Source organism: Rattus norvegicus, chromosome 6, assembly GCF_036323735.1.
Source record: "Rattus norvegicus strain BN/NHsdMcwi chromosome 6, GRCr8, whole genome shotgun sequence".
In the NCBI taxonomy this organism is placed as follows: domain Eukaryota; kingdom Metazoa; phylum Chordata; class Mammalia; order Rodentia; family Muridae; genus Rattus; species Rattus norvegicus.
The window spans coordinates 93690345-93715087 of record NC_086024.1 but is presented as its reverse complement, the minus strand read 5'-3'; the positions used below and the strand labels follow the sequence as shown (position 1 = coordinate 93715087).

At 47.2% G+C, this 24743-nt stretch overlaps 2 long non-coding RNA genes across 6 annotated transcripts in view; one reads left to right on the top strand and one right to left on the bottom strand.

Moving 5' to 3' along the window:
- The window catches only part of LOC134479214 (uncharacterized), a 28975-nt gene extending 26133 nt beyond the window's left edge, over nt 1-2842 (top strand). The window contains exon 2 of the long non-coding RNA XR_010052256.1: nt 1395-2842. This is a non-coding gene — a long non-coding RNA (uncharacterized LOC134479214). The remainder of the gene's footprint in view (nt 1-1394) is intronic.
- Nucleotides 2843-4252: 1410 nt separating this feature from the next.
- LOC120103545 (uncharacterized) lies at nt 4253-23017 on the bottom strand. Of its 5 annotated transcripts, none has more exons than XR_005505998.2 (7): nt 22856-23017; nt 21450-21587; nt 18165-18636; nt 17589-17681; nt 17276-17465; nt 15069-16225; nt 4253-7427 (listed from the first exon to the last, which is right to left on the bottom strand). It is a non-coding gene; the product is annotated as an uncharacterized LOC120103545 (long non-coding RNA). The 5 variants fall into 5 exon arrangements; XR_005506000.2 differs by lacking the exon at nt 4253-7427 and adding an exon at nt 22398-22568 and having other exon boundaries at nt 14835-16225; XR_005505997.2 differs by lacking the exon at nt 4253-7427 and having other exon boundaries at nt 14835-16225; nt 22856-23010.
- Nucleotides 23018-24743: the final 1726 nt, after the last annotated feature.

Here is a 24743-nt window from a genome sequence, read left to right as displayed (position 1 = left end):
AGGGAGAAGAAGAAGGAAATCAAAGCACAAAAATGGGCTGCTAGACCATGCCGCCACCAGCTCCTTACCATGTGTCAGTCCCATGTCATGGTCTAAGACAAGGCTGCCATGAGGCAGGGTTGTGGGGGCAGAATGGAGCACAGTGGTCATAGACCTCTTCCACTTCTGCTTGGAGTGCTTCTGTTTTGTGATTTTGCTCTTGCCTGGAGGTTAAGTCATCTCTAAGAGGCTGACTCTGGGGCTTAGCTATTTACCCCCAAGGAGCCCAACTGAAGAGGCTTGGGGTCTATAGAAGTTCTCCCCGTGATCCTCCCACAATGATTGGGAAGCCCAGCAGCTTGGGCTAAGTGGTAATGCTTTCAGTCGATTCTCTGCTCTTGGCTACACAGAGGATGATAATGAGTCAATGTTACTGACATTGGTGGTGAGCCACTAGAAGCTTGCTTATCGAGGCCCCCACTGCAGCTGGCATGTGACAAGTACACTCGTAAGCCTGGCTGCCTAGGAAATGAGAGGTTAAACTAAAGTCTAATCTCATCAGGAGCGAGAGAAACTGACGATTCTCTAAACTCACAGAAGGGCTGCATTCGGGTTGTGTTGACAGGACAAACGTCACAAAAAAAAAAAAATGGGAGTTTATGGTGGTAATCCACATGGCTGGTTCTATAATCAAGTCAGCCCTGCCTTGGTAAGGTCTCCACAGCTCTCTCCTGGAAGGTGACTGTCTCTCGTGCATCTGTTCTCAGCTTCACTCTCAAAGTTGCTTCCTCTGTTTCCGTTCTCTCCCAACCCCAACTTGCTGGCAATTTCATCCCACCAGGATTCTGACTGCCTCGAAGCATCCTCTCAGCTCTAACCACCTCCCCAAGAACTGTGTATATTCTTGCTTAATGGGTGGTTGTAATTCCCAGGAGAGGCTCAGTTTGGCCTTTATGAACCTATATTTTGGTTGGCATGATGTCATTTGTCCACCCTGGTGGTCCAACTAGGTGTCAACAGTAGTGGATAAATCATGGGTCACCCAAAAGGCTACGGGCAGGTAGAAATCTCAAACAACTTTAGTCTGGGGTTCACCGTTTATGATTAAAGTCATAGAAGATGAAGTCACTCTGAGCTGGAAAGAGTGGGCTTCAGGGGTCAGGGAGGCAGCCAATGGTTCATTCAACATGGCACTTGGGTCACAGGAGAGAAGAGGATGCTGAGATGGAGGAGAGGGCATGATGGCAGATTGTCACAGTGTTTTGTCTCCCTTCCCCATGGAAGGGTGCTATACCCAGGCCCTGATGACATCAGATTGAGACATATGAAGCTTTCACAAATGAGGTGTGAATTTTAAGCAAATGCTTTGCTACTCATTCCATAGTACCCCGTGTTCTCTTTTGTTTCATTTTCAGAATGGCACTGCCCCAAACAGGAACTGACCCATCAACTAGGGTTCCAGAGTGAGAACACCCTAGAACACTGCCAGAGCCACAGAGAGCCCGTAAGGGAAACAGATTGCAAACAGTATGTTGAGCCACTGAGGCCTGGGCTCGTATGTTACTGCAGCAAAACCCTGCCTGTCCTGACTGCTATGAGGATCAAGTTCTGGCTTCTCAGATAAATGGAAGAGAAAAATGGAGGTGATTGTGATAGTGTGAAACAGAGATAGGAATCGACATGCCAGAAAAGAGAGCCTGGAGACAGAGTGGCAAGAGAGGCTCGGGGTTGGGGATTTAGCTCAGTGGTAGAGCGCTTGCCTAGCGAGCACAAGGCCCTGGGTTCGGTCCCCAGCTCTGAAAAAAAAAAAAAAAAGAAGAAGAAGAAGAAAAAAAAGAGAGGCTCTAGCAGGAGCTACCTTTCAAGAGACATTTTATGCCCTGGGTTTCAGGAACAGGTTGCACATGACTTTGTTTGGGTTGCCATAGAAATCACTAAAGACCAAGTAATTTAAGCCGCAGACATTTATTTTCTAACAGGTTTGGACAGTCTAAGATCAATGTGCCAGAGAGTTTGTTTATATTGCACCCTGTCCTCTTTCCGAATTACATACAGCCACGTGAGAGCTCAGCCTGGCCTGCCCACTCTGCCAGACAGGACAGCACAGCTGGGCAGACCAATTCTCTCTAGGGCCTTCCAGCTCAGTGGAGTTGAGGAATGAAGAGTAGAGAGGAGAGGGAGGTTCCAGAGGCATCATGATTGATGTGTGGCTCATGTGTCCTTTTCTTTTGAAAGAGAAAAAGGCCTCTGCATTAGAGCAGGGTAGAGAGCTGTTTAAAGGGAATAGTAGGAACAGCAGGAGTTGGAGAGACAAGAAGGAAAGAGAATTCGCTAATACACTCATTGTTCCAAAATACCACAATAATAACTTGTAAGTGACTTGTAGTTTGGATCGATATGACCCCCATAGACTTTCATTTGAATGCTTGTCCACAGGAAGTGGCACTATTAGGAGGTGTGGCCTTATTGGAGAAAGTGTGTCACTCATGGGCTGGCTTTGAGGTCATATATGCACAAGCTACACCCAGTGTGATACACGTACACGGTCTCTCCCTACTGCCTTCGATTTAAAATGTACAACTCTTGGCTGAGTCTCCAGGTCCAGCATCACCTTCGTCTGTCTGGATGCTACCATGCTCTCTGCCATGATGATAATGCACTAAACCTCTGAAACGGTGAGCCAGCCCCAATTAGATGTTTCCCTTCATAAGAGTTGCCATGGTAATGGTGTCTCTTCATATCAATAAAACCCAAATTAAGACAGGAGTTAAAATATTTGAATATATATATAATTTATATATATATATAAACATTATATATGGCATATAATAAATATAATAAATAAACATACATATACAAAAGAGTCTGTGTTAGTTTCATCTTGCTTTTTGAGACAAGGTCTCTCTACAGAGTCTTGGCCATTTTGCAGCTCGCTATGTCGTCCAAGCCGGCCTGGAACACATGGAGATTCTTCCTCCCCTTCCTTCCAGGTGCCGGATGTAAAAGTGCAGGCTACCGCTCCTGGCTAAGGTAAAACCAGTGGCAGAAGAAGACTGGAAACCCCTCCGAGGGCCACATGCACCACCACGTCACGCACAGAAAAGCCCCTGCATGCCAGAGAAGCAGAGCTGTGGCCCGTGAACTGCAGGCCTTCCCCAATCCTCTGAGCACTTCCATTCTCGAGAAGCTCGTTCTCTTCCTTATCAGTTCAGTTTCTAATCCTACCACCGCCCATGCATCCCTGGTCCAATTCTTTGTTCCATGACCTGGATGTTTCTGGTGGCAGGGGTACGGGGGTGGGGAGTGTGTGGGGGGTGCCCTGTGTACCCTGATCCAAACCACCAATAACCAAGAAAGACAGAGTCACACACACACACACACACACACACACACACACACACACACACGGCAGTGGTAAAGTCCTGTAATCCACAGTGAGATAACAGGAGACGTACCCAGAAGGCTCAGGGTTATCTAGCCCAGTGTGTGCAGCATGTCAAAAACAAGAGAGACCCTGCCTTTCCACAGAAATTGAGACCAAATCCCCAAAAGTTGTCCTCTGATCTCCACACACAGGTGTGCACACACAAATAAAAAATAAATACATTTCAAAAACCCAATAACCACCCCCCACACACACACACACCATAACCAATAACAAGAACAGGCTGTGAGAATTGGATACAGACACCATCCTTGAGAAGTGGGGAGAGAAAAAGGAGAAAACAAAATGTCCGCATCACTCCACTAGGACGGAAATACCTAGGGCAAGTCAGACTGTCCACCTCAGCTGTCTGCACATCTAGCAAGGCAGGTAGGGCCAGGCTGGGGTCTCAGGAGGCCACATAGTCTATGGGACTCCTCAACTGTCCCTGAATTGTTGAGTTTTTAATGGAGTAGGTCAAGTTCAATTAAACGCAAGCCAGAGAGGTGTTTTCTGTGTTCAAAACAGGCGGCCTTTTCCTAGAGTCCTGCTCCAGACTCATGAGGTAGATTTTCTCCACTGTGAGGCAATTACTCAGAGAAGCTGGGGCGCTTGCCTGAGATGGGTGCTGGAAGAGCTGAGGCAGGCAGGCACGCCATGCTGTTTCTCCAGTGCTGCCTGGCTCTTCCTTGGAGAAATCTCCAGACTCCTAACTCCAGCACAATTCCAGGCAGACTTGAAATCACATCAAGTAGTTGTCTCCCCTCCCACCTCACCCACACTATGGTGTGTGTGTGTGTGTGTGTGTGTGTGTGTGTGTGTGTGTGTGTGTGTGTTGGGTAAGATTTTGGCTACTGTCCTGGGAATCTTTCCTGAAACAAGACCAGGACTGTTTTTAATTAACATTGAGAGAAAAGTGTGACCCACACTGAGAAAGACTTGCATTTGCACTGGTTTTGAGAGAGCTACAGAGCAGGCACAATGTTTGCATTTCCTCTTACTTGGAGAGGCCACCAAGAAACTAGCCACTCCCTGACATTCTGGGACCAGTCTTCTGAGACCTGAGGTTCTGAAAGAGTCGCATCTGGCACTCCCCATGGAGGGGCCCTCATGCAGTCTCAGCGCGTATTGGAGTCTCGTGCCTTTTGACAACGTTGCCACTGAATGAGAAGCACAATCGCCCCTCTTGTTCCTGTTGGCAGAAACTGGCTTCTGGCTCTAACGTCTTCATTTCCTCTACATCTTTGTTTCCTTTAGTGCTCTCTCTCTCTCTCTCTCTCTCTCTCTCTCTCTCTCTCTCTCTCTCTCTCTCTAACAGCTGGAGAAATGAGGTGGTTGGCTCACAAACAACAGACTCTGACAGAGCCTCCCATCCTCCCCAGCTGCACCAAATTAACTTGGCATGATTTTGCATACTTCGAGGCCATGCATTGCAAAGGGATGCTTCTCCACTCCGCTGCTGACTCCTGACCTCAGACCAGGCAGCCCGCCTCCACCCCTCCTGGTTTGTTTGTACCTTGTGTTCTTCTGAAAGGAAGGAAACAGCCTTATTCTTGTACCTTTAAAATAGAAGCTCCCCAGAGGTTCTGAATCTACACTTCAAAGGCAAGAGAAAAGCCTTAACCTAGATCAGCAGTACTTCAGGAAACTGATGCTTTTAGCTACAGGTTTCCTGGAGAGGAAGCAAGGTGGAGGAGCTCATCTTGGTATGTGCAGGTGAGTAGCTCGGAGCCTGCAGTTCTGGACCCACCAATGAGTGAGTTTATCAGAAAAACCAAGTGGCGTTGTGTTCTTGTGCGCACACACCCTTGTGGGATTGTGCTCTCGTGAATTCTTGTGGGATGCCTTTTGTTCATGTCAGAAACCTTCCTGACTTGGAAGTGTTCGTATGGTAGACAGGGTGAGGTGCGACTCACAGGGAGTGTATGAGGAATCAGTACCAAGTGCCTGCTCAGTCCTTACTCCAAAAAGCATCACCAGGAATTGTCTCAATTGAAAAGCCAGAGGCCTGAGAACTCCTTCTGTTCTCTGAAGTTTCAGAATAGCTAAAGTGTCGGGGTCCCCGCTGGCGGGGGCACTAAAGGAACTCCGTTTCTGCAGCACTTCAAGGTCCTTAAATTGTCTGGTTAGCATTTGCACCAAAGAGGTTCGCGAAATTGTGTTCAGGAGTAAGTATAAGTTCACAGTCCACAGCAACTCTTCCCACGGCCTGGAAAAGTCCCAACCCTGTGAATCTCTCCCCAGGCCTCAAGGGAAGCTTCTTTCAAGCTGATCGTTTGCCTGGGTCTCATCTCCTGGAGTTGGACCTTCTTGGAGGTCTCTGTTGAAAGCATATATTCACTTTTTTCCCCTAGGAAAAGTGCAAAACCAAGAAAGGAAATGCCTGTTTGTTTGTTTGTTTGTTTGTGTCATTGTATAGTGAACTACTCTTAAACTCAGCAGTTTAAAACAATGAGTGTCATCTCAGTTCTATCGGTTAGAAACCTGGCTTGCCTTCTGGTGGCTCTGGCCTGTGGTCTCAGCGGAATCATTCACTGAGACTGAAGTTATACCAACACTGCTGGGGCAAGATCTGCCTGCAAACTCAGTCATGTGGTCACTACAAGCTTAGTTCCTTTCTGGTTGACTGCCCAGAGACACAGCTCCTCCCAGCCTCTTACTCCCTGCCTGCGAGTCTTCAGGATGTGGTAGCTTCTTCATTCCCCCAGAGTGACTGAGCCAAGAGAAACATGGAAACCAAGGCAGTGGCTGCACATAGTTCTCTCTTTCCTCCCCTCACCTCAGAACCCTATTCTAGGTCATACAGAACAAAAGCCTACAGGGTGTGTCCAGCCTTGAATTGCTTCATTTTGTAAGTCAACCATCATTTCAGCATAATGACTGAAATAGAACGATCCTGCCTCTTATTTATACTCGAAAAGAAACCACCATCTGCCAACATACCAGGAACCACAAACTGATAAATAATTAAGCTTGTGACTATATCCAATCATTCCAGAAACACTGGTTACATGTATTTATCAACCACACCAGCATCTGGTGATCCCCTCCTGCCTTTTCACATAGCTTTCAGGATTTGAACTCAAGTCCAGCTTGCATCGGGAACACTCTTCCTCACGGGGCCACCCTCCTCGCCCCACAGCCTGTTTTGCACAGTTTGGAGGGCTGCATACTTCAAGGGATGGTGTCAGCATCACTGATCCCCCAGGGAGACTCCTCCACCCTAATTACCTCTCAAAGTTCCCCCCTCCAAATACCATCAACATATGAATTTGGGGATTAGATTTTTTTAAAAGATTTATTTATTTATTATATATAACTATACTGTAGCTGTCTTCAGATGCAACAGAAGAGGGCATCAGATCCCATTACAGATGGCAGTGAGCCACCATGTGGGTGCTGGGATTTGAACTCAGGACCTCTGGAAGAGCAGTCAGTGCTCTTAACCACTGAGCCATCTCTCCAGCCCAGGGATTATTTCTAACCCAAGAATTTGGGAAGGCTATACTGAAGACCCAGCAGTCTGATCCTGGCTGCGGGAGCTGCCTGCTGAGAGAGCAGCCAGGTGTCATGTGATCACCTTGCTTTCCTTTCTGTGTATTCAGCACGGAGAAATACCAGCTCCTCGGGGCCAGAGACTCTATTTGGGCGGTGAACTGTTTTGTGCTGTAATGAGTTCCCTCTACTCCTGTCTCAAGCATTCATTCCCTGTTAGCTCTGCGTCCTCGTGACTCTGTGTCATCTCTTGGCACCATTAGCGATGCCCGAGCTATCCCAGGCAGCATCCTGGTGAGGTATCGGAGGCAGCATCCTGGGTGTCTGATCACAAAAGCTGGGATTCTGCCCTCGAGGTTTGAGCCTCGCCTTCAGGGAGGCTTCCAGTTTCACGAGTCTCATTTTGAAACATCAACGGAAGCGTCCAAGGCCGGGAGGCTGAAGTGTTTGAGTCTACTTCCAGCAGAATGCTGAATGTGGCGCAAAGCTCAGAGGCATGGAGCTAAATCCTGAGAAAAGTGAAAGCGGCCTGTTTGGAAAGACATCGAATTATCTAAAGCCAGCTACCACCACCGCTATGCTCTGTCGCCCTGGGCGCAACAGACTTCAGGCACACTAGATCTGGAGCTGTCTGCAGTCATCTGAACTGAGCTGAAATAAAATTAAATTGGGTTTCGGTGTTAGGAGTCTTCAGGCTCCGCCGCCCAGACAACCAGCCTTAGTCACGACCAACCGATTGTTTAGGGTTCGTAGGTCCCCCAAACGGGACTTCTCATCTAAGCCTGCTCCACCATGATTTAATCCTCCCCTTCTCTCCTCCCTTTTTTGGTTCTCCTTGCTCCCCTTGCTTGAGTTGGTCTCAAAGGGGCCTTAAGTTTGGGGAGCTCACTACATTCTTATAACCAAGAGTTACAAGAGATAAATGGGGCTTCAGCTCAACTTCTCCCAAAACTCAGAAATCTTCAAAGGCTTGTTCCCCACTGACGACACTTTAGAATGACAGGAAGACTGTCCCGAAGCACCCAGTGCCCTTTGGAAGCCTCTGCAGTCCTAGGCTTCATCACCACATTGACTCTCTCACATCGAAATTACCCTCTCCGAAACTTCAGGCGACTGATTTTGTCTTCTTGGGCAAGTTAGATGACAACTTGTCCTCTGCGGTGGCCTTTCAGATATTTGAAAAATGCTACCAGGCAGGGTGATGCTGCCACCAATGGACACAATTTGACTGAGTCCCAGAACTGCCACCATTGGTAATGTGTGATTTTGAGTGAGCTTCATCTGTAAGCAGATATCTGACCCACCCTGCAGTACAATGGCCAACTATTATGGGACTGGCTCCCGTACCCACACCCAGTGACCTCATACTGGGCACTTAAAGTTGGCAATCTACAATTTGACACTGTCTTCTGTGGGTCCCACTTACAGTGCACATACATATATTCATACACAGAAAATAAAAATTAAATTAATCTTTGATCAAAATGGCCACTGTAGCAATATTTGCAGCATGGATGTTGGTAAATGTTACAAATTAGGAGGATTTTCCGGTTTAAGTTTTCTGGTACCACTCCCTGTATTTTGGTTTCAATGTCAGGATCAAATAAGACAGCATAACTAACTGTTCTTTGTGAACTCTAAATATTAGTGATTTTGATAGACTGTTAAAAGCCAGCCCCCCAAGCAGTCACATTCCTGAATTTTTGTGTGATCCCTTTCCCTGTTGTCCTTTGGCTTATTTTGGGACTTCCTTGGTGAAGTAGAAGATGACAGGAATTCTGGGTACAGGCTCAAAGAGCCCTAGAGTGGTCTCCCCCACTGATCTGATGCCCTGAGAAGCTATGTTCAGTCCTGTGGATGGGAAGCCCATAGAGAACAATGAAGGAAAATGAGGGAGAACGGTCCCGGCATGTCCCACAGGCCTCAGATGGGCAGACACCCACACCAGACAGAGAGAAGCTCTTGGCGTGCTGTGGCGTTATGAGCAAATGGTTATTGTTGGTAAGATGCTACGTTTAGGTGTGGTTCTGCATGACACTAGACGACTATTACAGTTATTATCAGGCCCTGCCAAGCGTTTTCTTGGCCAAGTTAAACTCCCTGGTCTCTGCCTGGCATTCCTCTGGAGGGGCTCCAGTGGCCAGTTCTGAGATGAGCCGGTGCTGTTCCCCAGGGCATGCCCTGTGTGGAGGCAGCAACCCAGAAGTCTGGACCCTGGCTGAGCCTTGCAGGCAGAGAGAAAGCCGGCCTTTTGGCACTCACAGCTTTCTGTGATCTCATCCAAAGCCTCTTCAGTCAGCTCCAACCCCCTGGGCTGTGAAACTAAGCCCTCCCCTTCTAACATCATTTTAAGGAATCTAAGTCTGCATTTCGTAGCCATAACTATTATCTTCCCACTTTCGGCTCATTAGTTCAGTCTTTCAAAATCAGGATTCAATTTTGTCTTAAACTTCTCCAACTGTAGCATTGAGTGTTTTCCCAAGTCTTCGTGTTAGAAATTTAATTCCCAATGCAACAACTTTGGGAGATGGGATCTTCAGAGGTGGTCTCAAGGGCCCTGTCCTCTTAAATGGCTTCACGTCATTGATGGGAGTGGTTTTGCTATTACAAGATGTGTCTTGTTCCTGTGTGTGTGTGTGTGTGTATGTGTGTGTGTTTTAAAGTGTGTGTGTGTCTCTGTACCATGTGCAAGTTGTTGGTTTGGATCCCTTGGAACGGGAATTACAGATGGCTGTGAGCCACTATGTAGGTGCTGGGGCTGAAGCCACAGCCTCTGGAAGAACAGCTAGCGGTCTCACCTTCAGCCATCTTTCCCGTCTGCGTGCTTACTTGTGTGGGGATGCCAATGTGTATGCAGGAAGAAGCCGAAGGGTAACTTATGAGGCAGGGTCTCCTTGCTGCTTGTAAACCAGGCTAGCTGGACCACAAGCCTCTGGAAATGCCCCAGTCTCTGCTTCCTGTGTCCCTTTAGAGGCGGGCACACTGCGGTTACAGCTTGCTCTACACGACCCAGGCTATACTTGGATTCTGGGGATCGCAGCTCAGGCTGTGAGGTAAATGCATCAAGAAACTCCCATGCACATAGCTACCTCCCCAGCCAAGATTAGAACATTCCCTCCTTCCATTTCTTCCTCCCCTGGGATATCTTCCGCCACCTTAAGACACACTAAGGTCTTCACACCACATTCTTAGACTTTCCAGCCTCCAAAGTCATCAAGTAAGTCTCTGCTCATTGTAAATTACCCAGTCTGTGGTATTCTATTGCAGCGGAGTAGAAGAGACCAAGACGATTTCTTTCCATGCACACACGTATTCTCTCTCACCCAGACCCAGGCACACCCAAGCCTGCACGTGTGCACGTGCACAGGACAGAAGGCAGAAACCCATGTCAGCGTTCACAGCTGCTCCAGCATCTGCCTAATAGTCACGTCAGAGCCCTTCGATCAGCCTCCTGCCTTCCCTCCCAGCCTATCTCCCAGGAAATCCCTCTGTAGTAGAAACCACAGTTCTCTTGACTTAACCAAGTAGGAGTTTCTCTCATCGGATGCAGCCCAACATGGCTGCCAGCAGCTTGAGGACTTCCTGTCACCCTCTAGGGAGCTCTACGCAGGTAAAGGCAGGTCCTTGACTTCACTGCAAAGAGAGTTTCAGGATAAGCTAGAATGAAGCAGAGCTAGTATTTATTTTCAAAAAAGAAAGATATTTGGGAGAAAAAAATAAGATGAGTCGGAGAGCATGGGTACAGCCTCCTCAAAGGACCTTTGCACTTGGGTCTTGGCAGTGGCCATGTATGCTATCTTAGTGGTTCTCGAATTCATTCTCAAAGGGTTGCTAAGAACCTTCCTCCCTTTAATAAGTAGGATTGCGGGATGACTCCAGAGCTGACTAGGGTGGGATTACAGTCTGATAAGATAAATCTAGGAGCAGCCAGAGTTGCATGGGGTGGGGTCAGTGATGACACATCCTTTACTATACACGGAGGTTCTGAAGAGATTCCTAGAAACTTCCAGTTGAGTATCTGGGAAAGACCACGACCGTCTATATTCAGGCCTTAAATGTGATTTGTTGCTATTTGCTTATTCTTGCTTGAAATATCTCTGCATAAAAGGAATACTGCTTCTCTGTGAACCTCAAGTGTTGTTAACTGTGTTGGAATTCTTAGCTGGTGAGAGGCTTCAGTGAGACTCTGGGGTGAGGGATCCTCTTTCCTTCCCCTACCCCCATTATCTGTGATGGCTTTCTCTCCTGCCTCATTCTCAGGCTTCTGTCCTCCATTACACTGTCCCTCATATCGGCTTCAGGACTTCCTGTGGTGACTCCACCGCCAGGTGTGTTACATCCATTACCCACGCAGGGGGGGAGGAGCACCGGGAAAGGAAAGGTACATACACACACTACTCTACAGGGACACATTACTCTACAGGGACACACAATACACACTACAGGGACACACTACTCTACAGGGACACATAATACACACTACAGGGACACACAACACACACACACAATATAAACTACAGGGTCACACACTACTCTACAGGGACACATTACAGGAACACATTACTCTACAGGGACACATAATACACACTACAGGGACACACTAGTATACAGGGACACACAATACACACTACAGGGACACACTACTCTACAGGGACACACAATACACACTACAGGGACACACAACACACACACACACAATATACACTACAGGGTCACACACTACATGCTACTGATTGTTTCCCTTCACTCAGAAAACAACGGCTTTCTTAAGGCCCTGATTGGGAGATGTTGAATCAAATTCACTAGCCAGAAATAGGTCACATGGAGAAGACGCAGCCGTTAGGGAATCTGGGGAAGTAAATATTTGTAACTGGGCACACTGCCACTTTGAGGGGGGAAAAAAAAGCAACTGAAGCTCTGTTCATTAGAGAGAAACGGCAGCTGAACAATGAGTGGAGTCAGTAGCGTGTGCTGCGCTCTCCCACACATACTACACATTGTTATCTTTTACTCCCAGACACATGCCACGTTAATTGAAAGAGTTAGAGAAAATGAGATGTCATCGATTGGAAAAAAAGCCACATGCCCCACTCCTTGCTGTATAAAAGCCCTCTTCTGTGTGACTGATAGTCTATGGAGAACACAGCTATCTCTCTACCTCTTGGATCTTCCTTCCCTGGATGAGTGGCTTGTTCCGGCCACTGATGTAGCAGCTGATGCTGTCTGCCTAAGAAGCCCTTCTGCTTCTAGTCTTTCCCTCTTAGAATTTAGTGCTGTATATGAAGAATCCTGGATTAGCCTTCCCACCCACCTCCACCCATTAGCACTTAAATTACTCCAGGATTTTCTTTTTATATATTTGTTTCATGTATGTGTTCGCTCATGTGGAGGTTGGAGGAGAAATTTTGGAAGTCGGTTCTCTCCTACCCTGTAGGTTCCAGGGACTGAACTCAGGCCATCAGCCATGGCAGCAAGTGAGCCATCTTGTAGACCCCTGGTTAGCCTTGTTGAAGATGAGAGGCCAAGAAGGCCAGGCAACAATCAGAACCACGGAATAGATGCCAAGGGAGGCAAAGTTTGGTCCAGTGCCGTCCCCACCTCTGTTGACCGCAGCTGGGCAAGCACCCAGGCAAACAATTCACACAGCCCTGAAGAAAGGAAATGGCTGTTGCTCTGAGAGCCTGCATTTGGGGTAGATAATTAACCAAGTGGTTCAGACAGAGGTCCTCTGTGCACAGATCTGGTTTGCAGACCTTGTTCCTAGAATCCCCACAGGGAGACCTAACAAAGTACCTTGCCCCATCCAGGCAGTGTGCCTTGTCAATTCTGATTTTAATGTATTTATTATAATTATCAGTAATGTATGCAGTGTGTGATGGGAGACACACGTGTGCATGGTGGGCATTGGAGATCAATCAACGCCTTCGGGGAGTCAGTGCTCTCCTTCCCCCTGTATGTGGGTTTTGGGGATGGAACTCAGGTTGTTAGGTGTACAGCAAGCACTTTGCCCTCCGAGCCATCTTTGTCAGCCCCAGACGTTACTGTCGTTTTTGAGTCAGGGCCCAGAACTTATAATCTTCCTATCTCAGGCTCCCGAGGGGAAGAATTCCAAGTGTGCATACTCAGCTTTTATTCTATGTTCGTTTTTGCTGGTTTTGTTTGTTTAGGATTTTTTATTACATTCATTTATTTGTGTACGTTTGTGTGTATACATGTCCACGCGCATGTGTAGAGATGTGCAAAGACACACTTGTGTAAGTAAGAGGACACTGTGAATCGACTCTCTCCTTCTCTCTGGTCCTAGAGATTGGGCACTAGGTCTTGTCTGCATGCGTCTTTACCCATGGACACATCCTATGGGCCCTGTTTGCCAAGGGTTTTCTGTGTTTTAGACAGAGTCTCACTCTTCAGCTCAGGTGAGCCTGGAAGTCACTACCTTTAAGGTTGCCTGGTCCAGCCCTAAGCTCATCTTTGAGGATGCTGGGTCTATGGGAACATATCCAGCTAAGATTTTAGTTTCTTTTTTAGTCATAGAAGAGCTAGGTATGGTAGCATAGTCCTATAATGCTAGCACTCAGGGGACAGAGGCAGGAGGATTGCTATAGGTTCGAGGCCAGCCTGGTCTGCAGTGTGTCCTCTAAGACAGCCTGGGCTTCAAACTGAGACTCTCTAAACTTCAACACCAGGGTTTTGCCAGTTTGGGTCTCTTTCTGTTTCTTTTCCTTTGTTTCATCTTGTTCACTGTCAGCAGTTTGTCAGAAGCAACCGGAATCCCCTCAGTCCCTGTTCCCCACCAGTCACTCCCCTGCTTAGCACAACTCCCCTTCCATCCCCTCCCCCCGCTGCTCCCTTTGCAGCTCCCCTCCACAGACAGCAGTTCTACGGGGGGGGGGGGGGGGGGGGGGGCATCAGGGTCTGAGTAACTGTCAGAAGAACAGACCCGATGCTGTCACAAGTGAGGGCCAAGGACCTTGAATGGCATGTACACTAAGAGTTCATTCTTATTCAGCTAACGTTTTCTAGAGCTTTCCATGTGTCCTGATGCATGCCTGGCTGATTACTCAGCTCCTCAAATCTTAACAAACAAGAAACTGGTCTCTCTTATCCTTAAGAAACAGCCTCTGCCTTATCTGCCTTCCACCTCTCTGCCAATTCATGGAATCCTCCTGCCTCAGCCTTCTCCTCACTTAATAGAAGACAATCAGAGCAGGAAAAGAGACCCTGGTAGAATATTATGCCTGTATGTCCTTCCAGACTCAGACATTTTGGGGGCTGTGGGGCAGCAAATCCAGTAGATGCTGTAGCCCATGACTGACCCTAGAATCTCCTGATATGATCAGATATGACAGCCGCCTGCCTGGTTTCTTTCACTGATAAACTACGCTTCTTCTGATAGATGTGGTAAAGGAGGAACTATTAATCACAGGTCCTATCCCTAGTCCCTCCCCAAACAAGCCATCGTCAGCATCTCAGTGCTTAGCAAAGGAGTGGACAAAGGCCGGCCATCATCTGGCTGTGTAGTCCACGCTCTGCTGCTTCCCGGAGCTGTGCAGTATAACCCCGGACACCCAGATCTGCACATTGTCATGGCTCCCTGACCCACAGCTGCACAGGACTGTTGATTGCTTGGCTCTCTTGAATGCTTTCCTGACACTTTTTAATCCCAAGAGAGTTAGTTAATCCTCAGGGAAGAGGCTTCCAGCTCAATTCCTCCACATACTGTGTCAGAAGAATGGGGTGCCTTAAGAAATAGGTTCTTACCTTCAGGATCTGAGAGGCAACCAAGGGAATGCCAACAGCCTATGTTGTTTGAAGTGTCTTTTAGGGTCCCCCACACCCCATCAACAGCTGGAAGGGAGTTTCCCATGCCTGACGTTGGAGTTTTTATTAGTGATCTCGGGTTGGGGGAAGTATTATCATCCTGAGAAAGCCATACTTTATCTATTTTTTTTTTTTTTTAGTTTTTAAATTTTGTTTTGTTTGTTGAGATAGGGTTTCTCTGTGCAGCCTCAGCTGTCCTGGAATTCACTTTTTAGACCAGGCTGGCTTGAAACTCAGATTCTCCTGCCTCTACTCCAAAAGGCTGGGATTGAAGATGTTTACCACCAACACTCAATTGATCCCAACATCGATTAAGTCCTATGATCCTTTAAAATGACCAGAGTTATACCTGAATTAAGGTGTCAGATGAGAATGAAATAGGATGTTTAACATCATGGATGTGAATCTGAAGGCTCTCGGTTTGTGGACTGAGAACTGAATCCAAGTTCTATCTTGTGGTAACTCTGTGAGCTTGAGAATGTCATTCAACCTCTGTAATCCTGGAGCCCTGAGAGTCCTCATCTTCATTGCCGATGTGACTGGATTTAGAAAAAAAAAAAACAAAAAAACTAGGAGATTGATAAGGCAGCCCTGTGTGTGTGTGTGTGTGTGTGTGTGTGTGTGTGTGTGTGTGTGTGCATTTCCAGAGATTAACTCAGGAGAAACCTGCTCTGATAGCAACATCTCATGGACTAGAGGTCCCAAAGGAATAGGAAGGAAAGAAGGAAAACACCAGCCAAGTGCCAGCATCCCCTCTCTCTGTTTCCTGGCCTGCCACACCCATTGTTTTCATCACACCTTTCCTGCTATGGTGGACTAATCCTCAGAAACCACAGCAAAATAGATCCTCACTGCGTGCATCAACCTGTGTGTATGATCACAGCTTTGAGAGGAGTGACCAACACTGCCTCCCGACCCCGTGACCCGAGGAGCATCACCTACATCACTGTCACTGAGGACAGATTGAGAGAAATCAATCCTATTAACCACCTCTGGGAAGAAGAAAAACAAAAATTTCTGGGGTGGCTATCATCAAGGTCTGCCCTGTAGGAGGTGGGATCAGCCTCTGAAGGGAGGAGTCCACCTGAAGAGAGGAGGGCAGGAACAGATAAAAGACACAGGGAAGGTTTGAGGGAGCAGGACCATGATCTGAGAATGGCAAGGCCCATCTCTACCTTCAGTTCTCCAGGCGCTCTCCCATGCAACTAATCAAATATTTGAAGGTGATCGTTGCATCCCTAAATTGTGTCATGTGGTATAACCGAGGTGATGTGGTCCTCAGATACTTTGACATCACTGTCCTCTAGCAATCCTCGGTGTTAACTTAAAACATGCATCCAGGTATTACCTGACAGGTAACAAGCCAGACGGGCTGCCACCTCCCTCCCTCCATACAGGAATATTGACATAGCATGACCATCACTCTGAGCTTGAAGCCAAGCAGAATCTCGAAGTCAGTTGCATGCACGCCAACGGCAATTCTTCTGTTCCTGTGATTGTTTTCTTCTTCCAATCATTAAGTATAAAACTCTGCTTCTATTCTTCTAAGCCTCATCTTGACTCTCATCCACAGTGCTGGTCTTCAGCTCCCTTTCCCTTAGTCCCAGAGGAGGAAGTTACATTCAGACCTGTCAGGCTACTAAAGCCCTACTGACGTGAGTCTTTGTTAGCTAGACCCAGGTGGCCCAAATTTCTCATGTGACTACATAAAGATACTACGGTCCTGAACTGGTTCTGAGGCCTCTGTTGGAAGCCCAGCCGTTCTTGTGGAACTGACCTGGGGGGTGACCTGTGAATGGTCAGAACAGATAAGAGTGAAGCCATAGGATAGATGGATACTAATCTGGGCCAAGGACATGGGAAGTTTTGATGGAGAAGGTTGTGCCTTTCTAAGGAAACCCAGAAGATAGCAGAGACAAGATTCACAAGACAAGAACTGGCGTTCAGTAAACATTGAGGAAACACAGGAAGAAAAAATCCAGGCAAACAAATAAATGCAAGCTACATGTGGACAGATTCGAGGACCTCACATTACAGAGCAGTGTGGAGGACCCCACTACTGAAGAAGGAGTGATGGCTGCCCAACGTGTAGCCAGAACAAGGCTTCCCAGCCATAGGGGAGCTGCCTTAGATCTACAGAGTGTTAGGCTTCAAACACGGGGCCTCCCCTGGGCTCCTGATGTCATAATCATTTTCCCTGGGAATTTTTTTCTGTCTGGCTGTCCTTCATTCATTACTCTTGAAAATAAAATAATAAAGATAAATTCAAAGCCAAATCAGCCAATTTGAAAACGTCACACTGACATCTCCAAGAAAGATTTGAAGAAAGATTTGAATAAACCCAGTTTTCAGGAAGCTGTTCCAGCAGACAAAGAGGACACAAAGGCAATTGCTCCACTTTGGGGAAGGGTAAACTGAGGTAGGGCTCAGCAAGAAAGCAGGAGGGGGTAGGGATTAGCAGGAGATACCAAAGCTACTGTTTGCAAGAGCAGCTTTCACCTGTGAGCCCCAAGTCCCCATCCGCCACCCCACCCTGTCCCACATGAGTTAGGATACACTGTCTCCATCTCTTCTGAAGGACACACGGGGATTGAGAAATCAGCCTCTTGAAGACACTTCAGTGGTAAGTGCAGGAAGTAGAGCACCTACTTATTCCCCTCTCCCAAGCCTTTCCTTTGTTTTTGGAAATTCATATGACACAGCAGCGTTTTGAAATAACTCCTATTTTCTCTGGTAGATTTAAACCCTGTGAGAGGAGGATCAGTATCTTTTCTCATCTCCATGATCTCCTCAGCGCTTACATCAGTCTTGTATGCACAATGGAGATGGAATAGATACTTAGTAATACTGATGTGATCACTCTTCTTACCTGGGAGGGGCCTCTGAACCAAGCACCACGTTGAGCACTCTCCAGTGTTAACCAGCCAATGGGGAGGGTGTTTGTCACATGGCTGTTATTAACCTGTGAAGATGGATATGAAATCCAGTTACAGTTCTCCTGAGCTATAGAGGAGGCTCGAACAACCCTGCATGGAATACTATCATTCAGCTATTCATACCCCCCCCACCCTATGGTAGTGTCACGCATCAGGAAACCCCTCCCCACTTTGACATGAAGAAAGCTGCTATTGTCTGTTCTGAGCCAGACGGTCAAGTAAGGACAAGGCTCCCTGGAAGCTTCCTGAACTGGTTCTGAGGCCTCACACTGTTGGAAGCCCAGCTGTTCTTGTGGAACTGACCTGGGGGGTGACCTGTGAACAGTCAGGACAGATAATAAGAGTGAAGGTTTCCCCTGAGGTCCTAAACAGTTTCTTAGCATTCACAGCAGGGAGGGGAGTGTCTGCCAGCTTCTGAATCAATCATCCTTTTGCCCAGGGGGTTTCTTAGGTCCCACCAGCTATGGAGTTAACCCTGTAAGGATCTTGCTGTAGCATGTTTCATTAACCTGCTACAGACTTCCTCCTCCTCTTCCTCTTCGTCGTCGTCATCCTCCTCTTTTCTTCCTCTTCCATTTCCTCCTCCTCTTCTTTCTTCTTCAGAAAGGGACCCCCAATATCTACCTGGCACATAGGACTGAGATACCTTTTCCAGCCTCCCTTACCCATGGTTCCCTCACAGTGATGTCAGGGGAAGGGGCGTGTGTGGGTGGAGAAGGGCTTTCTATCCCACGGAGAATATGTCCAATGCTGAGTATGGTGAGAAAGGAAGATAGAAAGATACTACAGTGTTGACAGCTACAGAAAGCCTCCATCCAGGTTTTATTTACTTAAGAAGACCATAGATCCTATCTCATTTAAATCATTTGCTGGTGAGGGAGTAGAGTCATTAAGAACTGAATCTAGTTTCCACCGGCACCTGGGTAGGGCATGACGTTGCTTGTCCCACAGAAGTCCACTGCAACCTGAAGACGTGAAGACCTGTGAAAACACAACGCTGAGTCCACCAATCGTTTTCTAAGTTGTGGACTGGAGTCTGGATGGCCAATCCCAGGGTCACTGCAGTAGCTGGGTGAGTGGAGGAGAATTCAACCAAGGAAAGAATTCTTAGTCCATTATGAACTGAAACCCTGCAAGCCCACTCTGCTGGCTAGCTATAGTCTACTTGACCCAAGCTAAGGTCATCTGAGAGGAGGAAACCTCAGTTAAGCAAATAAAGCCAGTAGAGCAGTTCCTTAATAGGTGATTGATGCAGAGGGCCCAGCCCAGTGTGGATGGAGCCTGCCCACGGACAGATGGTCCTGGTTCTCTAACAAAGCACACTGAGCAGGCCACTGGAGCAAACCAGGAAGCAGCACTCCTCTGAGGCCTCTGCATCGGCTCCTCCCTCCAGGTTCCTGCCCCGTTTGATTCCTGCCCCGACTTCCTTTAATGATGACCAGGGCTCACGCAGAACCTCTTTTTTTCTGTGTTTATGTGGTGGAGATGGAATTCATGGTTATAAGGGTAGGGGATGGTCCTAATCCAAATGGACATAGTGGAAACACTTACTTACAGACGTCTGAACTGGAAGTGAACTTCTGCAGTCTTGGCAGTTTCTCTCAACATTGTTTTTCTCCCGTGGCTTTTCTAACCCCCACACAGTGGGCAGATGCTACCCCCGACCCCCGGGAAGCCTTAGGATCACATTGCAACAGGTTAGATTTCAGTTCTAAGTCTATGCAAACATCCAGGGCCTGGCCATTGTTCTTCTGACTTGGGCCCATATCTAGCCTTGAATAATGTTGATGACTAGCCCTGGATTGTCGGCGTCTGTCCTGAGGCTCAGTCTGTCAGCTCCAGAACCAGAAGCACAGACAAGTGCTATGCATGTAAGCAGAAGGATGATGTAAACAGAAAAAAGGTGCTGAGCTGTCAAAACAAAGGGGTGGGATTTTTTTTTAGGGTTTTTATTTGCGTGTGTGTGTGTATGTGCTTGTGTGTGTGTGTGTGTGTGTGTGTGTGTGTGTGTGTGTACACCAAATGAATGCAGGTGCCCGGGGAGACCAGAAGAAAGCATCATATCCCTGAAACAGGTGTTATAGGCAGTTGGAAGATCCTGGATGTGGGTACTAGGAATGGAATCTGGGTCCTCTGCAGGAGCTGCATGTGCTCTTAACAGTGAGCCCTCTCACCAGAGGCACTGCTACCCCCTCTCACCCTCCATTCTAGTCAGAGATGCCTGCTTTCTTAAACCTTGCCCAGAAGGGAGCCCTGGCTCACTGGTTTCAGTGTCTGAATTGTAGCCATAAATAAACCTGAGACACAAGGAAGGGTGACTGGAGAGAAGATGTGGTCTTTAAGGTAAGGATCCCGGTAGAGCGCTTGCCTAGGAAGCGCAAGGTCCTGGGTTCGGTCCCCAGCTCCGGAAAAAAAAGAACCAAAAAAAAAAAAAAAAAAAAAAAGGTAAACAGGATATGGGTTAGGCAAGAGGGATGCTAAGAACATTCCCCCCTGCTAGACAGTGGGCCTCAAAAAAGTACTGGTGCCGTTGGCTGTATTGTGCTATGATATGATTATTCCAAAACATTCGGTAGAAATAGGGGAATGTCACTTGAGTCCTGGTTTCTTTCTTGAAATCTTGACAAAAGCTCCTAGATCACAGGGCTGGGTATAAAAGTGGTAGGCCGGGGAAGGGAGCTGGTACCTGGTGAACTCGAGGGGAAGCCTCACAGCCCAGGGGAAGTGAACCCTCATCGGCTCAGCCTCAGGGGTTGTGTGGTGGTTGATAGTGACAATCAATTTGACAGGATCTAAGATCACTTAAGCATTATTATACCTCTGGGAAGGTCTGAGAGAGACTGTCTAGTTTGAGTTAATAGGGATGGGAACACCAACCCTGAATGTGGGTGGTACCAGTTTTGTGAGCTGGGATGCCGGGTTGCATAAAAAGGAAGACAGCAAACAGAGCCCCAACACCGTCTCTCTCTGATTCCTGATTGTGGATAGAATATGACAGCTGATAAACTAACTGTACCTTCAAACTGTGAGCCAAAATAAGCTGTCTTTTCCCAAGGAGCTTTTGTCCAGTGTTCTTCCACAGCAATAAAGAAACATAATTGAAACAAGGGGTCAGAGGAGCTCCTGGGTCAGCATGACCACACCCCACCTTGCTTCAGAGACATGCCAAGGGAACACTGGAGCTACACAGCCAGGAGAGCCCTGCTTGTGTCTGAAGGATGCCTGGCCTCGGTGTACAGGTTGAGGACCAGAAGGTCAATCTCTGCTCCTGGTAGGAAATCGCACACTCAACCTCTGGAGGTAGGAACTGTTCTTGTGTGTAACACAAAAGAAGCAGAATTTAGGAAAATCCCAGCTTTAGGGAGGCGGAGGCAGGAAGATTGCCTAGGCTACCCAATGAGACCTTGTGTCCAAAATAAACAAACAGCAAAACAAAAAAACAATAATAACAACAAAACAGAAACAGAAGTGTAACAGACCTTACAAAATGTCTCGGGGACTCTTTCTCACTACAGCCCCACCCCAAATAAACATAACCAAACCTGCTGGTCTACCTCCAACACCGCAGTGATCCCTGCGGAAGAGGGCCAGGGGCCTGCCCGCCTGCCTATGGCACCATTGCTTGTGCAGAGCACTCAGCCTAGAGTGCACAGTTGGGTTTGTGTGCACACAGCCTGACTACATGGTTGGGTGTGGCTCCTGGGATATCTCTAGCTATCTGGGATATCTCTAGATAAGGGAACTTCCTTCCTCAGTTTAGTGGGTGACAAATAAGGATTGCTACTTTTGTTTACCATGTGTCCTAGAACCGGGCAAGATGAGAGTGCACACTTGGTGTGGTAGTGTAATAGTCTTCGAGAGACAGGAACCAGTAGTTTAAGATCCTCCTTGGCCGCACAGTGAGCCTGAGGCCAATCTGGGCTACATAAAACCTATCAAAAGACACAAAATTTACAGTCATTGCTCATTAAAATCAAAACTGAATGCTCTTTGAGCCCAGCCTAGAGGAGTGAAGCTGTGTTCTCATGGAAAAAGCCAAAAATAAATCTTCATTTTTAAAAATCAAGAACAGATGTCTCTCAATGTTTACAATTTACGGACAGACTATAGGGTTAAATATAGTAACTTACATTAACAAATATTTAAATTAAAAAAAATTAAAGGCATTACAACTCCAAAACATTAGAAGGAGCACCAGGCCCTGGCTGAGGCTGCCATTTAATTACTCCAAGTTGAACATGTGGCTCTGGTTACGTGTGGTTCCTGACCAGAACTATGAAAACCAGTGAGGAAAAGCTGCCAGCCAAGGCCACACAGTTCCTTCTCACCCCCACCCAAGACAGCCCCTGATCCAGTCCCACCGGCACACCGGACCCACCCTCACGCTTCACCCCCGCACAAACCCCACTGTCCTCTCACTGCACTTGCAGGGCTGAGAGCTTCCTCAAAGCTTAAACATTGCCTTATTCATCTTGGGATCTGTGATGGCCACATGGGAAAAAACAAATGAATGATCGAGAGACGCAGAGGAAAGGCTGGGATAACCAAAGAAATACATATTTTTCCTTAGGAAATCCTTGCAGAAGGGCTGGAACCCTGTCTCTGTGGGTGGAGCACTTCCCCGGCATACAGGGAGCCCTGGCTTTGATCCCCAGCAACACAGAGTCTGGTCTGTAGTCCCAACACCTAGGAGATCAGGAATACGAAGTCAGCCTCTGCCACACAATGAGTTTCAGGCCAACCTGGACTATATGAGATCCAGCCCTAAAATAATCGTCTTCAGCCAGGTGTAGTGGTGTACATCTTCAGCCCCAGTACTTGGCAGGCAGAGGCAGGCAGATCCCTGAATTCAAGGCCAACCTGGTCTACATAGTGAGTTCCAGGACAAACAGGGGTACATAGTGGAACACCATCTCAGAGAGAGAGAGAGAGAGAGAGAGAGAGAGAGAACAAAATAACCATCCTCTGTCTATTTGAATGTTTTAATTAATTGTAATTTATTATAGTCATCCCATCATTCTAGAATATTAGAAATCATCCTTCATCCAGTTGCTCCCTATACCCATGTAAAGTGTCTCCCCATGCACCCTTTCCAGATTCTTGTAGCCCCTGTCTATGCTCTACTTCTGAGGCAAGTTTTTTAAAGCATCCACTTGTAATGAGAGCATACATTGGTTTTTCTGTACCACATTTCCCTTACCATTATGTCCTCTGGTTCCGTCCATGTTTCAGCAGAAAACAGAACTTCTTCTCTTTTATGGATGAAGAGTAAATAGGTGGAGAGAGAGACCATATTCACTTTTCCTGTGGTCCTGGGGATTGTACTCAAGACCTTGAGCATGCTAACCAAGTGTTCCACCACTGAGCCACACCCCCAACTCCACCTTTTTCTTATGCGTTCACCTATTGCTGGTTACCTACGCTGGTTCCAGAGTGCTTCAGTGTACATGAGAGTAGGGGTGTGCCTTTCCACATGATCACTTCACTTCCTTTGAGTATATATCCATGAGTGGGCTTATTGGATCACTGTGGCTTTTATAGTTGTAGATTTCTGAGGAGCCCCCACATTGTTTCCCATAAGGACTAGGCCAATTTACATTCCTGCCAACGGTAGGATATACTTTTCATTGTTTATACAATGATTTTCCTATTATTACTTGGCTATTAACTTATTAGAAAGGATGAGACGGTGAGTCAAGAGCTTTTGACTAGAAGAAGTAGACACATAGCCCTCATAGGGATTGTGGGGTCCCTTTGAGGCCACATTTGGGTAATAGGGAAGAGTCATATCCCAAGTGAGCGTCATGGCATCTCAGGAAACTCACATGGGGTGGCCAGGTGGAAGCAACGAGAGCTTGTGGCAGGGCAGTCCAGAATGTAGCTCCAGAAGCCAGACTCTTCCAAGATCAGAGGTCTACAAAGCGAGTGCTGGGGTGTCTGGGGAGAGGGTATTTGGGAGGGAGGTGTTTAAACAGCAGAGTGCTTGTCTGATATCCAATGCTCTGGATTCAATTCCCAGCACCATAAAATAAAGCACTGGCAGCGTGTTTGTGATTCCAGCACTCAAAATGTTAATGCAGGAGAATTGCCCAGGCTACATAGCAAGACCCCGTCTAAATAAATAAATACATCCACCATCTTGTCAGCCCCACAGCTCTTTCATGCTCCCTCATGGAGTTGCTTGGCTATGCCTTGTCTATCCTATGCTGACCCCAGTGCCCTATCTCCCTTTTGCACTGCCAAATATTCACTGTAATTCTCCTTGTCGAATTTGCCACCACAGGGCTCTCAGTGGGCTGGTTATGTTGAGCCTTCCTCTGTGAGCTATCCAGCTAGGAATAGCTACACAGCCCAGTTCATTCAGCCTAGGAGTTGTGTGTACGGGGTTGGGTAGAGAGGATCCTAGTAGAGCTAGAGGCATAGCAGTCTTTCTGAGGGCCAAGGCTCCATCCTCAGATCATAGGTAAGACATTAATAAAATACGCAGGAGAAAGATAGAGATTATTTGGAGAGAAATGCTGAGTTTTCATACCTGATAGCTTATTTCTGAATTAGAGATTTCTTTTATGTTGCAAAGGTGGGGCATAAATGTCCTTAGGTTCCATGAGGATGCGCCAGAGGAACCCACTTGGGTCAGATCAACAACGGGTGAGTGTGTGAGTGCCATGCTTAGTAGAGGGTATGGGGCCAAGGGGATACAGGTCTTGACAGGAGGTGAGTGTATCAATGATTTACATCATTCATTAATTAGGGAATCTACGGGTGCACACATGGAACAAAATACAAGGTAGGGGTAAATATGCAGAGAATAAAAAGGAAGGCTGTAAAAAAATTAAATATGATTAAAGCCCTGTGGGGCCCCAAAACTGCAACCTTTGGGGTTATTTATTTGGGGAGGTCTTCCCCTCCCCCTCAGACAAATGTGATTTGCATTTCTTTTTTTTTTTTTTCTTTTTTTCGGAGCTGGGGACCGAACCCAGGGCCTTGCGCTTCCTAGGCAAGCGCTCTACCACTGAGCTAAATCCCCAGCCCCGTGATTTGCATTTCTATTGAGCAGAGAAGTCACATTTAAGTTTCTGATATGGTCT